Source organism: Schistocerca nitens, chromosome 10 (genome assembly GCF_023898315.1).
Source record: "Schistocerca nitens isolate TAMUIC-IGC-003100 chromosome 10, iqSchNite1.1, whole genome shotgun sequence".
In the NCBI taxonomy this organism is placed as follows: Eukaryota; Metazoa; Arthropoda; class Insecta; order Orthoptera; family Acrididae; genus Schistocerca; species Schistocerca nitens.
This window is the reverse complement of record NC_064623.1, coordinates 25,820,349-25,832,814: the sequence shown is the minus strand read 5'-3', so window position 1 is coordinate 25,832,814 and position 12,466 is coordinate 25,820,349. Positions and strand designations below refer to the sequence as shown.

Sequence of the window (12,466 nt, the reverse complement as noted above, 5' to 3'; positions counted from 1 at the left end):
AAGTCCGTCAACTGCACATACGGTTCACGTCCACGCTGTCGCGGCATGCTGCCAGTGTTAAAGACTGCGATGGAGCTCCGTATGCCACGGCAAACTGGCTGACACTGACGGCGGCGGTGCACAAATGCTGCGCAGCTATCGCCATTCGACGGCCAACACCGCGGTTCCTGGTGTGTCCGCTGTGCCGTGCGTGTGATCATTGCTTGTACAGCCCTCTCGCAGTGTCCGGAGCAAGTATGGTGGGTCTGACACTTGGCGAGGACCATTCGCAACCGTCTCCATGAAGCTGGGCTACGGTCCCGCACACCGTTAGGCCGTCTTCCGCTCACGCCCCAACATCGTGCAGCCCCCCTCCAGTGGTGTCGCGACAGGCGTGAATGGAGGGACGAATGGAGACGTGTCGTCTTCAGCGATGAGAGTCGCTTCTGCCTTGGTGCCAATGATGGTCGTATGCGTGTTTGGCGCCGTGCAGGTGAGCGCCACAATCAGGACTGCATACGACCGAGGCACACAGGGCCAACACCCGGCATCATGGTGTGGGGAGCGATCTCCTACAGTGGCCGTACACCACAGGTGATCGTCGAGGGGACACTGAATAGTGCACGGTACATCCAAACCGTCATCGAACCCATCGTTCTACCATTCCTAGACCGGCAAGGGAACTTGCTGTTCCAACAGGACAATGCACGTCCGCATGTATCCCGTGCCACCCAACGTGCTCTAGAAGGTGTAAGTCAACTACCCTGGCCAGCAAGATCTCCGGATCTGTCCCCCATTGAGCATGTTTGGGACTGGATGAAGCGTCGTCTCACGCGGTCTGCACGTCCAGCACGAACGCTGGTCCAACTGAGGCGCCAGGTGGAAATGGCATGGCAAGCCGTTCCACAGGACTACATCCAGCATCTCTACGATCGTCTCCATGGGAGAATAGCAGCCTGCATTGCTGCGAAAGGTGGATATACACTGTACTAGTGCCGACATTGTGCATGCTCTGTTGCCTGTGTCTATGTGCCTGTGGTTCTGTCAGTGTCAATAAAGTTTCCCCTTCCTGGGACAATGAATTCACGGTGTTCTTATTTCAATTTCCAGGAGTGTATTTTCCTCCTTGCTTAAGAAGGAAGCTGTCATTTTTCGAGATTGTCTTAAAGATGGCCACATATTGGTTGTATGTTTTTGTGAATGTGGTCTTAAATAAATTATTGATCTACTAGTTGTGTTTAAGGAGTGACATTATAGGGGCCTTCACCTTCCATGCTAATCTCCACTTCCTAAGTCACAATACCATAAGTTCAAAAAATGGTTCAAATGGCTCTGAGCACTATGGGACTTAACATCTATGGTCATCAGTCCCCTAGAACTTAGAACTACTTAAACCTAACTAACCTAAGGACATCACACAACACCCACTCATCACGAGGCAGACAAAATCCCTGACCCCGCCGGGAATCGAACCCGGGAACCCGGGCGTGGGAAGCGAGAACGCTACCGCACGACCACGAGCTGCAGACAATACCATAAGTGGAACTTCTTACAATTCGATTCGCTTATGGAGTGGGGGAAAACTGACTACGTAAATGTCTCTGCGCCTGCTGTAATTAATTTAATCTTGTCCTCACGATACGTATGGCAACGATACCTAGGAGCTCGTGGTGTAGTCTTAGATTCTTCATTTAATACTGGTTCTTCAACCTTAGTTGGCTTTCATGGGATAGACAAACATAGACAGGTTCAGGATTTTCCAAAATCTCCGTGACATTTTCCCAAGGATCAAACAGCCTGTCATCATACATGCTGCCCTACTTTGATTCAGTAACCCCTGTTAGCCGTGCCTGGTACTATTGTATTTCAGGCGGTCTGCGACTTCCTGCACTACAGCTGTGTCTGCATGATTGCGTACTCGCAGGCGTAAACAGCTTCATAGCAGTACGTCTATGGACTGACTTACGGATGGGCCCAACTCTGCCACGTGCTGCCAACGTAGCTGCACTACTTTACTACGCCAGCCGTGTGCTCCGTACTGAAGCGTGATTGTATTCATCTGTTCGTCGTTTACTTAGGCTGTACAGGACCCGAAAGCAGCGAGTTGCCCTCTAGTCAGCACCGAGTTGCTTTCCAGTCAAGATCGATGTATTTACTGTACTTACAATACACTTGGTGACTTTGATTAGTTTTGTCACTCTGTAATTGTGTAGCTAACTTGGTAAACACAGACAACTTTCGCATGCAATACACAAAATGGTATGTTCTGTAAGCAACATCTTTTACATTCAGACTGCATTTTTCCAATGTCCTACGTGTGAATCGCAGTTCTCCACCTGTCTTACTAACAAATGAGGCTATGTGTTCATCGAATTTCATATCTGCACAGACTGGAACATTCTGATACTCGTCTGAGTTGACCAATCCCAACTATGACTCACTGATGTTTGGGTCATAGTGTACTATATTTCTTTCATTCCTTCAAGTATACAGTTTTACGTATCTGAACGTTTTAAGTAACTGCAGTCCTTTGCGACACATTAGAATTTTATCAAACTCTCATTGAATATTTGTGCTGCTCTTTTCAGACAGCACATCACAGATGACTGCATGACCTGCGAAACGTCTGACGTTGCTACTAATATAGCCTCTCTTTCAAGAAGGGCTCACATGACTCTGTGGCACACTGAAGCTTTTCTAGGTGTACTTTGAGCTCTGAAGTATGTGAGGAATATAATGTGGTCACAAGGCATTAGTACCTGTCGGCATTCTGGCAGACGATCTGAGTGGCCTGAATGCAACAGAAACGGTGATGCCATCCAATACGCCTGGCTTAACAGAATTCGGGACTATACTAACCTCTTAATGACAGGCAGAACATACTACTTCGCTATCCTGGACAGGAATTCATAGAGAAAACAAATGCTATCCATATTTTCAGTGATTAGATGATACTTGTGAACAATTTTATTCCGATAAAAGCTACAGTACTGTGGAGTCACCTGGGTACTGAACAACACTCTTCGGCAAAGGCTGGTAACCCGCTCTCAGTTTAAGGAAATATACGAAAAGCTGCGAGCTGCACGAAACGCGGGCGTGTAGCGGTCTTGGCCACAAGATCGAACAACCGCAGACAACCCCCGTGGCTTGCAACCATTGCGTTACCTCACTGGCGATTGCTGGTCTTCCGAGTCTTTCTTCACGGCCCTTCAGCCGGGAAATGGCGGACCTCGACGGCTTGTGGCGTTACCCAGAACCGCGATCAGCTGTACAAGCTCGCCTATCTATACTACCCTACGGTATGAGGCGGAGGGTGTTTCATGTGCAATTTGTCTCTTTGCAGTTCCATTCGCGAATGGCCCGCAGGAAGAACAACTGTTTGTAAGCCTGTGTCCTAGTTCAGAATTCTCTGACTTGAGCGTCACGGTTTTCTCGCGAGGTGTATTTTGGAGGAAGCAACATGGCGACTCTTCGACGGAGGTGCCCTATCAATGTTTTGACAGTAAGTTACACCTCCACAGGCGATGTGTGTTTCTGCCACTGGAGTTGTACGATCACCTGTGTCACGCTTTCAGACTTAAGCGACCAAAAAAGTGCTGCTCTTCTTTGGATCTCGCCTGTTCTTTCTGCTAATCCTGCTGGTAAGTGTCCCAGACTGACGAGCAGTACTGTATTGGTCGACCGAAGGTTTTGTAAGCCGCCTCCACCGCGTGTGGACTGCACGTACTGTCGACTGTCCCAATGAATCTTCACTGACAACTTAGAAGAACTGCGGTTGTTATAGGCCGGCGCATAATATGAGCCACCTGGTGTTTCTCGAGTCTGCACATAGCGAACGCATGCGGTGCTTGGAATAAAGCGCAGCCTCCACTTTAATATTTGCAAGAGCTTGAGTGGTGCGGATGTTGACTTTGCATCGCAAATAAATTTTACTGCGCGTGTCGAAGGTGGTGAACGGTGTAATTTCCAGGGGTTGCCGACAAAATTATCTCGAGGACCCCCTCATCGACCATGATTGGTACCTTGTCATATCACAGTATGAAGTACCTAAAATAGCCAAATTAAGAGTCTTTTTATGCGTTTTCTATTTTTGATAATTGGCACTTTTCGTACTTCCTCTTCATCTGTAGGCCTTTCTCGTTTTAACAAACCACTTTTTAACCAACGGTCCATTTTTAACTAGGCGAACTGTAGCTTCCGCGCCGGTCGTGGTGGCCGATCGGTTCTAGGCGCTACAGTCTGGAACCGCGCGACCGCTACGGTCGCGGGTTCGAATCCTGCCCCGGGCGTGGATGTGTGTGATGTCCTTAGTTAGGTTTAAGTAGTTCTAAGTTCTAGGGAACTGATAACCTCAGAAGTTAAGTCCCATAGTGCTCAGAGCGATTTTTTTTTGTGGCTTCCGCGAAAAACGACGCTTTACAAACACTACTGTTATAATACAGAATATTGAATATGTAAACAACACGGCCTGTGAAACCACTGGCAATAAATTAACAATTGCCGATTGTCGTCTGAAATACGAGTTTCTGTGTAAAGTGACTGTCAGTTGTCAGCTCCAAAGAGGCAGCGCGCGCAGTCTAACGTCATACACCAGAAATATTTGCTCTAGAGTGTGCTAGTGTCAGTTGGCTCCAGGAAGACGCTAGACGCAAAAATTAGCGTTCGCTAAAGCTCTGCTCATGCAGGAAGCGGCCAGAACATAAAATCTGTTATCATACGAAATACAGTTAACATATTTTTTTATTCTAATAGCATCTTGCTGACCCCTCTGGCATAGATCGCGGACCCCTGGGGGTCCGCGGACCACCTGTTGGGAACCACTGGTTTGTATTGTTAAAGGTAAGAAGTAACAATGTCGTGTCACTACTAATATTGAAATAGTGTAATGTAGACTGTATTGTAATACTGAAATCCTTGTACTTTCCTCGACTGACAATACGTGTGCCAACAATACCCCGAAGAAGGCAGCGAAGCCGACATAAAACGAGCTAAGGGCAAGACTGCTTTCAGGTTAATACAAAATTACAAATATCTGTACAGATGATTGGAAATGTAGCGACCCTCCTGGAAAGTGCACACCACGCCGCCGTCGGTGGCTGGTGTAGCCTAGAGAACCAGTAGCAGCAGCAGCAGCAGCCCAGTGCCCCCTACCTGGAGCCGGCGTTGTTGTCGATGAGCTGCTCGTGCGCGGGCGCCTCTACGATGGCCGTCGTGACGGTCGTGTTGGCGGCCGGCGGCCGGTCGCGGTCGCGGTCGTGCTCCTGGTCGTCGCTGAGGTCCTGCTTGAGCTCCAGCGTGTCTCCAGAGTCCTCGGACTGCGACTGGGCCGGCGGCTGGGGGGCGTGGCCGTTGCTGAGCGCGCCGCTGCCCGCCTGCGACAGCAGCCACAACGCGCGGATCACACACCGGCCAGCTCAGATGGACAGAGGTTCATCTACAGGCGGGGCTGCGAGACGTTGGGAGGCTTCTGGAGTACACAGTACTGGACAGTGCTACACGGGAACTAACAACAGAGATTCTGGAGAACACGAAGGTAAAGGTGAGGTGCAGGGGAGGACGCGTGGTGCCAGACAGGTTGGTAGGTTGGTTGGTTGGTTCGTTTGTGAGGAGGGAACCAGACAGCGAGGTGGATTATTTATCCTACTGCCATAACCTGTTAATACTATCGTTTGCACAGTCGCTAGCTGTAGCCTACAGGCTCCGTTTGTGAGTAACCTCCAGCTGTTGAAGCGCTCCTCCCCCACTCTGAAGTGCCCGCACACAGTGGAGCCCCCACCACCATCACTGAGCCGTGGCGGCTGGCACTACGGTGTTCGACTTGAATCGCTGATATCAATATTCGGCTGTCTTGCTATCTTTGACTGCTCCCCCCGGCAGGTTTTCTGGGTGAATGTGCGACGGGTCAGTCTCCGGACGGCGTTCAACGAGGCAACTTGTGTTGGAAACAGGCCCGCGTCCCTAACCGTGGTGCATGGGCCTCGCCGTGCTCGCCGCCCTTGTCTTTGGCGCGCGCCGGATGTACGGTGCCGATCATTGGGCGCATTGACGTGCAAAATTGTGGTGGGTTCGTCGGCTCTCTCTGAACAGCTTCCCAGCTCGAAATTTGCAAGCTCCAAGTTGTTGTTGTTGTTGTTGTTGTTGTTGTGGTCTTCAGTCCTGAGACTGGTTTGATGTAGCTCTCCATGCTACTCTATCCTGTGCAAGCTTCTTCATCTCCCAATACGTACTGCAGCCTACATCCTTCTAAATCTGTTTAGTGTATTCATCTCTTGGTCTCCCTCTACGATTTTTACCCTCCACGCTGCCCTCCAATACTAAATTGGTGATCCCTTGATGCCTCAGAACATGTCCTACCAACCGATCCCTTCTTCTCCCCAATCCTATTCAATACTTCATCATTAAGTACGTGATCTACCCATCTAATCTTGAGCATTCTTCTGTAGCACCACAGCATCTATTCTCTTCTTGCCCAAACTATTTATCGTCCATGTAACACTTCCATACATGGCTACACTCCATACAAATACTTTCAGAAACGACTTCCTGACACTTAAATCTATACTCGATGTTAACAAATTTCTCTTCTTCAGAAACGCTTTCCTTGCCATTGCCAGTCTACGTTTCATATCCTCTCTACTTCGACCATCATCAGTTATTTTGCTCCCCAAACAGCAAAACTCCTTTATTACTTTAAGTGTCTCATTTCCTAATCTAATTCCCTCAGCATCACCCGATTTTATTTTACATTCCATTATCCTCGTTTTGCTTTTGTTGATGTTCATCTTATATCCTCCTTTCAAGACACTGTCCATTCCGTTCAACTGCTCTTCCAAGTCCTTTGCTGTCTCTGACATGCCGGCCGCGGTGGTCTAGCGGTTCTAGGCGCGCAGTCTGGAACCGCGCGACTGCTACGGTCGCAGGTTCGAATCCTGCCTCGGGCATGGATGTGTGTGATGTCCTTAGGTTAGTTAGGTTTAAGTAGTTCTAAGTTCTAGGGGACTGATGACCTCAGATGTTAAGTCCCATAGTGCTCAGAGCCATTTTTTTTTTTGTCTCTGACAGAATTGCAATGTCATCGGCGAACCTTAAAGTTTTTATTTCTTCTCCATGCATTTTAATACCTACTCCGAATTTTTCTTTTGTTTGCTTCACTGCTTGATCAATATACAGATTGAATAGCATCGGGGAGAGGCTACAACACTGTCTCACTCCCTTCCCATTCACTGCTTCCCTTTCATGCCCCTCGACTCTTATAACTGCCATCTGGTTTCTGTACAAATTGTAAATAGCCTTTCGCTCTCTGTATTTTACCCCTGCCACCTTCAGAATTTGAAAGAGATTATTCCAGTCAACATTGTCAAAAGCTTTCTCCAAGTCTACAAATGCGAGAAGCGTAGGTTTGCCTTTTCTTAATCTAGCTTCTAAGATAAGTCGTAGAGTCAGTATTGCCTCACGTGTTCCCATATTTCTACGGAATCCAAACTGATCTTCCCCGAGGTCGGCTCCTACCAGTTTTTCCATTCGTCTGTAAAGAATTAGTGTTAGTATTTTGCAGCCGTGACTTATTAAACTGACAGCTCCAAGTTACGAATGACTTTTATTCTGTGTTTAACTAAGAAGATTGTTGATACTTATTGCGGCATGGGAAGCTGCCGGAGATGATTCCGAACTTGGTTCCACAATGGCAATTTTAAGGAGGCTGATATTCCTCATTTCATTTTCGATCGTCCGTGGAGTGTCTGTTTTAAGTGGTTTTCATGAAAATTTTAACCTGTTTTAGGACATATTGTCCGCTTTGGGTCTGGCTGCGGTTGTGTAAGTGTCGGCCAGCCGCAGAGTTAATGGTTTAATCATTTGTCACGGTAGCATTTGGTATGTTTATTTAATGTTGAAAGTGCCTTAAGGCAACTGGAAGTGATCTCTAAGTTTGCGGCTAATTTACTGGGAGATGGACAATGTTAGAGTATTGCTCCTTAAGAATTTGGAGGCATGCTTATTATTGTAGTATCATTGCCACAGATGCTACTACAACGCTGCGCCAACACAAGGTTGGCAGCCCGTCGTCTGCCGCACTCTAGCGGGCTGTGCAGCTCGACAGAACTGGAGTGTGCCTCGTTCACTTCTTAGCTAGATTTCTACCTAGACAGACGCACTTTCATAATCGGCCCTCAGCCAGTTCTGTAATGTTTGCACTGATTCTCTGAGGAGCGCCCATCAGGCTTAGTCCCTGACAATATGTTGTATTAGTTCTCGGTATTCCGTGTTACGAGATTGTCAGTTCATAACCGCAGCTGCAGTCCTACAAACTACTGAAGATAAGTGATTTAATTGTACTATGTGTTTCTTGAATGATAATCCTCCTCTCTAACAGTGTGCCGTACCGCATATTATTGCAACCTGGACTCCTTCAGCTCCTATCAACTCGGCCTCCTACTTATCTGCCTTTAGTAACGAGCTGAAAACGCCCACGCGGTTTGTGCCTCTAAACAGTGAAACACAGTAGTTATATATTCCAGTGTGACTGTGATTTGACCTTGTTTTCATTGCTATCTGTGCTGCAGGCCATTTGTTAAGACTGCTCGTTCCCTGGCGTCGGCGCGGTTATGGATTCTTGTCATTGTGATGCCGGTCGGACTGTATATAAATATATACCGCCTGCTATGTAACCCTGTGCACAAGCCGTGCGGAGTGAACGCTCGTTTTGCCTGCCGGCCGTAGCGTGATTGCTGTTGGCATTAACGCTGTTCTCTAAAGTGCAATTTCGGAATCCTTCTGACTCATTATGTCCCTTAATTAATTGAGGCAACTTAGTTAATATTGGCGTTACTGTAAGTCAGTTTATTGTTTGAGTTATTACTAGCCCTTATTATTTAACATTAATCTTAATCATTTGTGCATCTTTAATGAACGACCAAGTTGTTATTATTCCTGTGTGCAAGTTTTGCGACCTTGGTTGGCTCACTTTGTATTTTAGTATAAATATCTTTCACTGTGGACCTTTATGTGGGCAGTTCAGTTTTATTAAGCTTTAAGATCCCTTTGTTCTTCGTGAAGTTGTGGTATTATGTGGCGGTGTATGATTGGAAGTATGTAGTGTTATTAGTCTCTTGAGACAGGGTTAAACAAGAACGATTGTTTGTGATTGATTAATAACCATGTCTACTATCAATGATTTTGCTTGCGGAAGCAAAATAATATGATTCTTATTCGTGTTTATGTAATTCACTCAAAGTGAAGATTTGTACACTACTGGCCATTAAAATCAGTACACCTCGAAAATAGCGTGCTACAGACGCGAAATTTAACCGACAGGAAGAAGATGCTGTGATATGCAAATGATTAGCTTTTCAGAGCATTCACGCTAGGTTGGCGCCGGTGGCGACACCTTCAACGTGCAGACATGAGGAAAATTTCTAACAAACGGCAGTTGACCGGCGTTGCCTGGTGAAACGTTGTGATGCCTCGCGTAAGGAGGAAAATGCGTACCATCACGTTCCCGAATTTGATAAAGCTCGGATTGTAGCCTATCGCGATTGCGGTGTATCGTATCGCGACATTTGCTGCTAGCGTTGGTCGAGATCCAACGACTGTTAGCAGAATATGGAATCGGTGGGTTGACGAGGGTAACACGGAACGCCGTGCTTGATCCCAACGGCCTCGTTTCACTAGCAGTCGAGATGACAGGCATCTTATCCGCATGGCTGTAACGCATCGTGCAGCCACGTCTCGATCCCTGAGTCAACAGATGGGGATTGGAAGACAACAACCATCTGCACGAACAGTTCGACGACGTTTGCAACAGCACGGACTATCAGCTCCGAGGCCATGGCTGCTGTTACCCTTGACGCTGCGTCACAGACAGGAGCGCCTGCTATGGTGAACTCAACGACGATCCTGGGTGCACGAATGGCAAAACGTCATTTTTTCGAATGAATCCAGGTTCTGTTTACAGCATCATGATGGTCGCATCCATGTTTAGCGACATCGCGGTGAACATTGGAAGCGTGTATTCGTCATCGCCATATTGGCGTATCACCTGGCGTGATGGTATGGGGTACCATTGGTTACACGTCTCGGTCACCTCTTGTTGGCATTGACGCCACTTTGAACAGTGGACGTTACATTTCAGATGTGTTACGACCCGTGGCTCTACTCTTCATTCGATCCCTGCGAAACCCTACATTTCAGCAGGATAATGCACTACCGCATGTTGCAGGTCCTGTACGGGCCTTTCTCGACACAAAAAATGTTCGACTGCTGCCCTGGCCAGCACATTCTCCAGATCTCTCACCAACTGAAAACGTCTGGTCAATGGTGGCCGAGCAACTGGCTTGTCACAATAGGCCAATCACTACTCTTGATGAACTGTGGTATAGTGTTGAAGCTGCATGGGCAGCTGTACCTGTACACGCCATCCAAGCTCTGAGTCAACGCCCAGGCGTATCAAGGCCGTTATTACGGCCAGCGGTGGTTGTTCTGGGTACTGATTTCTCAGGATCTATGCACCGAAATTGCGTGAAAATGTAATCACATGTCAGTTCAAGTGTAATACTTGTCCTTTGAATACCCGTTTATCATCTGCATTTCTCCTTGGTGTACCAATTTTTAATGGCCAGTAGTGTATGTTTCGCTTCAGTAAAAGGGCAAATGTCCGAACTGAAGTTTATAATAAGGTCTGTTTTGAGTCAAATTCAAACTGTAAAACAATCACAAGCTTCTTCATTACCAGTGATTCCGGGCTTCCCATTTCTTTTAAAGAACTGTAGTGAGATTGTAATTTTGATTTTCTAAGGAATTGGGTAGTACCACAGTTCAATCACCGTTCCCTCCCCCACCACAGTGTCTACTCAGTCGTTTCAAGTAGAATCTATTCGCTCTCCCCAGTTGTCCAGAGCGTACAGCACAGCAGTTTGGGAGCACAGGAGCTCGCAACGTACCTTGGAGGGGGTCTTGGAGCCGGCAGTGGGGGCGGCGGCGGTGGTGGTGGGCTGGGTCTGCTTGAGGCGCGTGGTGGGGGCGGCTTGCGGCGCCTGCGACTGCAGCGACGTCACGTAGATGGGGCTGCTCTCGATGAAGCCGTTGAGCTGCTGCTGCTGCTGCTGGCTCAGCTGCTGCTGCTGCTCCGACTCGGCCTGCGCCTGCTGGTTCAGCTGCAACACCCGCGCACCACGCCCGTCCGCTATCAGCGCGGCTCTGCAAGTCTCAAACACTAAACTGAAAACCGATAGCACACACACTCGAGCTTTCGGGATATTGTCCTTCATCAGAGGCAAAAGCTATAGGAGCGATAAGTCTATCTCAGAGAAGTGAGCCAACACACTTCTGGACTGAGCGTAATTTTAACTGTTGTGTTTCTTTTGCATTCCTCTGTAATTATGTAACTTAAATCCTATTATCTTCTACTCTTCAACCTGACAAAGAATTTCAAATTCTGTATTCACTTTCTTTGGCACGTAAATGTTCATGGCTGCAGCACTGTCCAATTTAAAGGAAGACTGGCTGGCCGAGAAGTACAGATAGGAGTAGTTTCACCAACTGTGACACAGTCGCGTATACAAACAGTGATCCAACACTGTCAAATGTTTTTTATTCCAGTCTTTGATCACAATATCAATTCTTTAGATGATGACCGGTTTCAGTCCGTTATGACCGTCCTCAGATCTTTTCTTCCACCATGTCCTAAAGTGATAAGGCCATAATGGCATCGTCAAAACATATAAATATAGTCAGCACAGCATCGTCAAATAGATTTATTTAGAAAGTCTTATTTAGAAAGTCTTATTTAGTAAGTCTTATTTAGAAAGTCTTATTTAGAAAGTCTTATTTAGAAAGTCTTATTTAGAAAGTCTTATTTAGAAAGTAATAGAACATTCTGGCTCAAACTTTGGGAGGAATCAACGTATCCTTCGTCAGGAGAAAAATGGTGTGGACAACAATTCGATTCTAGAGAAAACAGGCACTTCAGTTCTAAGCACAGACTCACATAAATGATGAGTAGATGTCTTTTGCATTCCCATTCACGGCCCTAGGCTATGTAGGCTGCAGTATAGGGTCAAGCACGACTAAAATTTAAACTAAACTAAATTAAAATAAAATAAATGTCTTAGCTTCAAGACATTTATAACAGTAAAAGCTTTAAGATACACTCCTGGAAATTGAAATAAGAACACCGTGAATTCATTGTCCCAGGAAGGGGAAACTTTATTGACACATTCCTGGGGTCAGATACATCACATGATCACACTGACAGAACCACAGGCACATAGACACAGGCAACAGAGCATGCACAATGTCGGCACTAGTACAGTGTATATCCACCTTTCGCAGCAATGCAGGCTGCTATTCTCCCATGGAGACGATCGTAGAGATGCTGGATGTAGTCCTGTGGAACGGCTTGCCATGCCATTTCCACCTGGCGCCTCAGTTGGACCAGCGTTCGTGCTGGACGTGCAGACCGCGTGAGGCGACGCTTCATCCAGTCCCAAAC

General features: G+C 47.1%; 1 protein-coding gene across 1 annotated transcript in view; it reads right to left on the bottom strand.

The window, feature by feature from the left end:
• The window catches only part of LOC126210106 (protein PALS1), a 786,719-nt gene extending 775,594 nt beyond the window's left edge, over positions 1-11,125 (bottom strand). The window contains exons 1-2 of the mRNA XM_049939245.1: positions 10,917-11,125; positions 5,131-5,351 (exon numbers count right to left, since the gene is read on the bottom strand). The gene's annotated coding sequence lies outside the window, so the exon portion shown is untranslated. The remainder of the gene's footprint in view (positions 1-5,130; positions 5,352-10,916) is intronic.
• Positions 11,126-12,466: the final 1,341 nt, after the last annotated feature.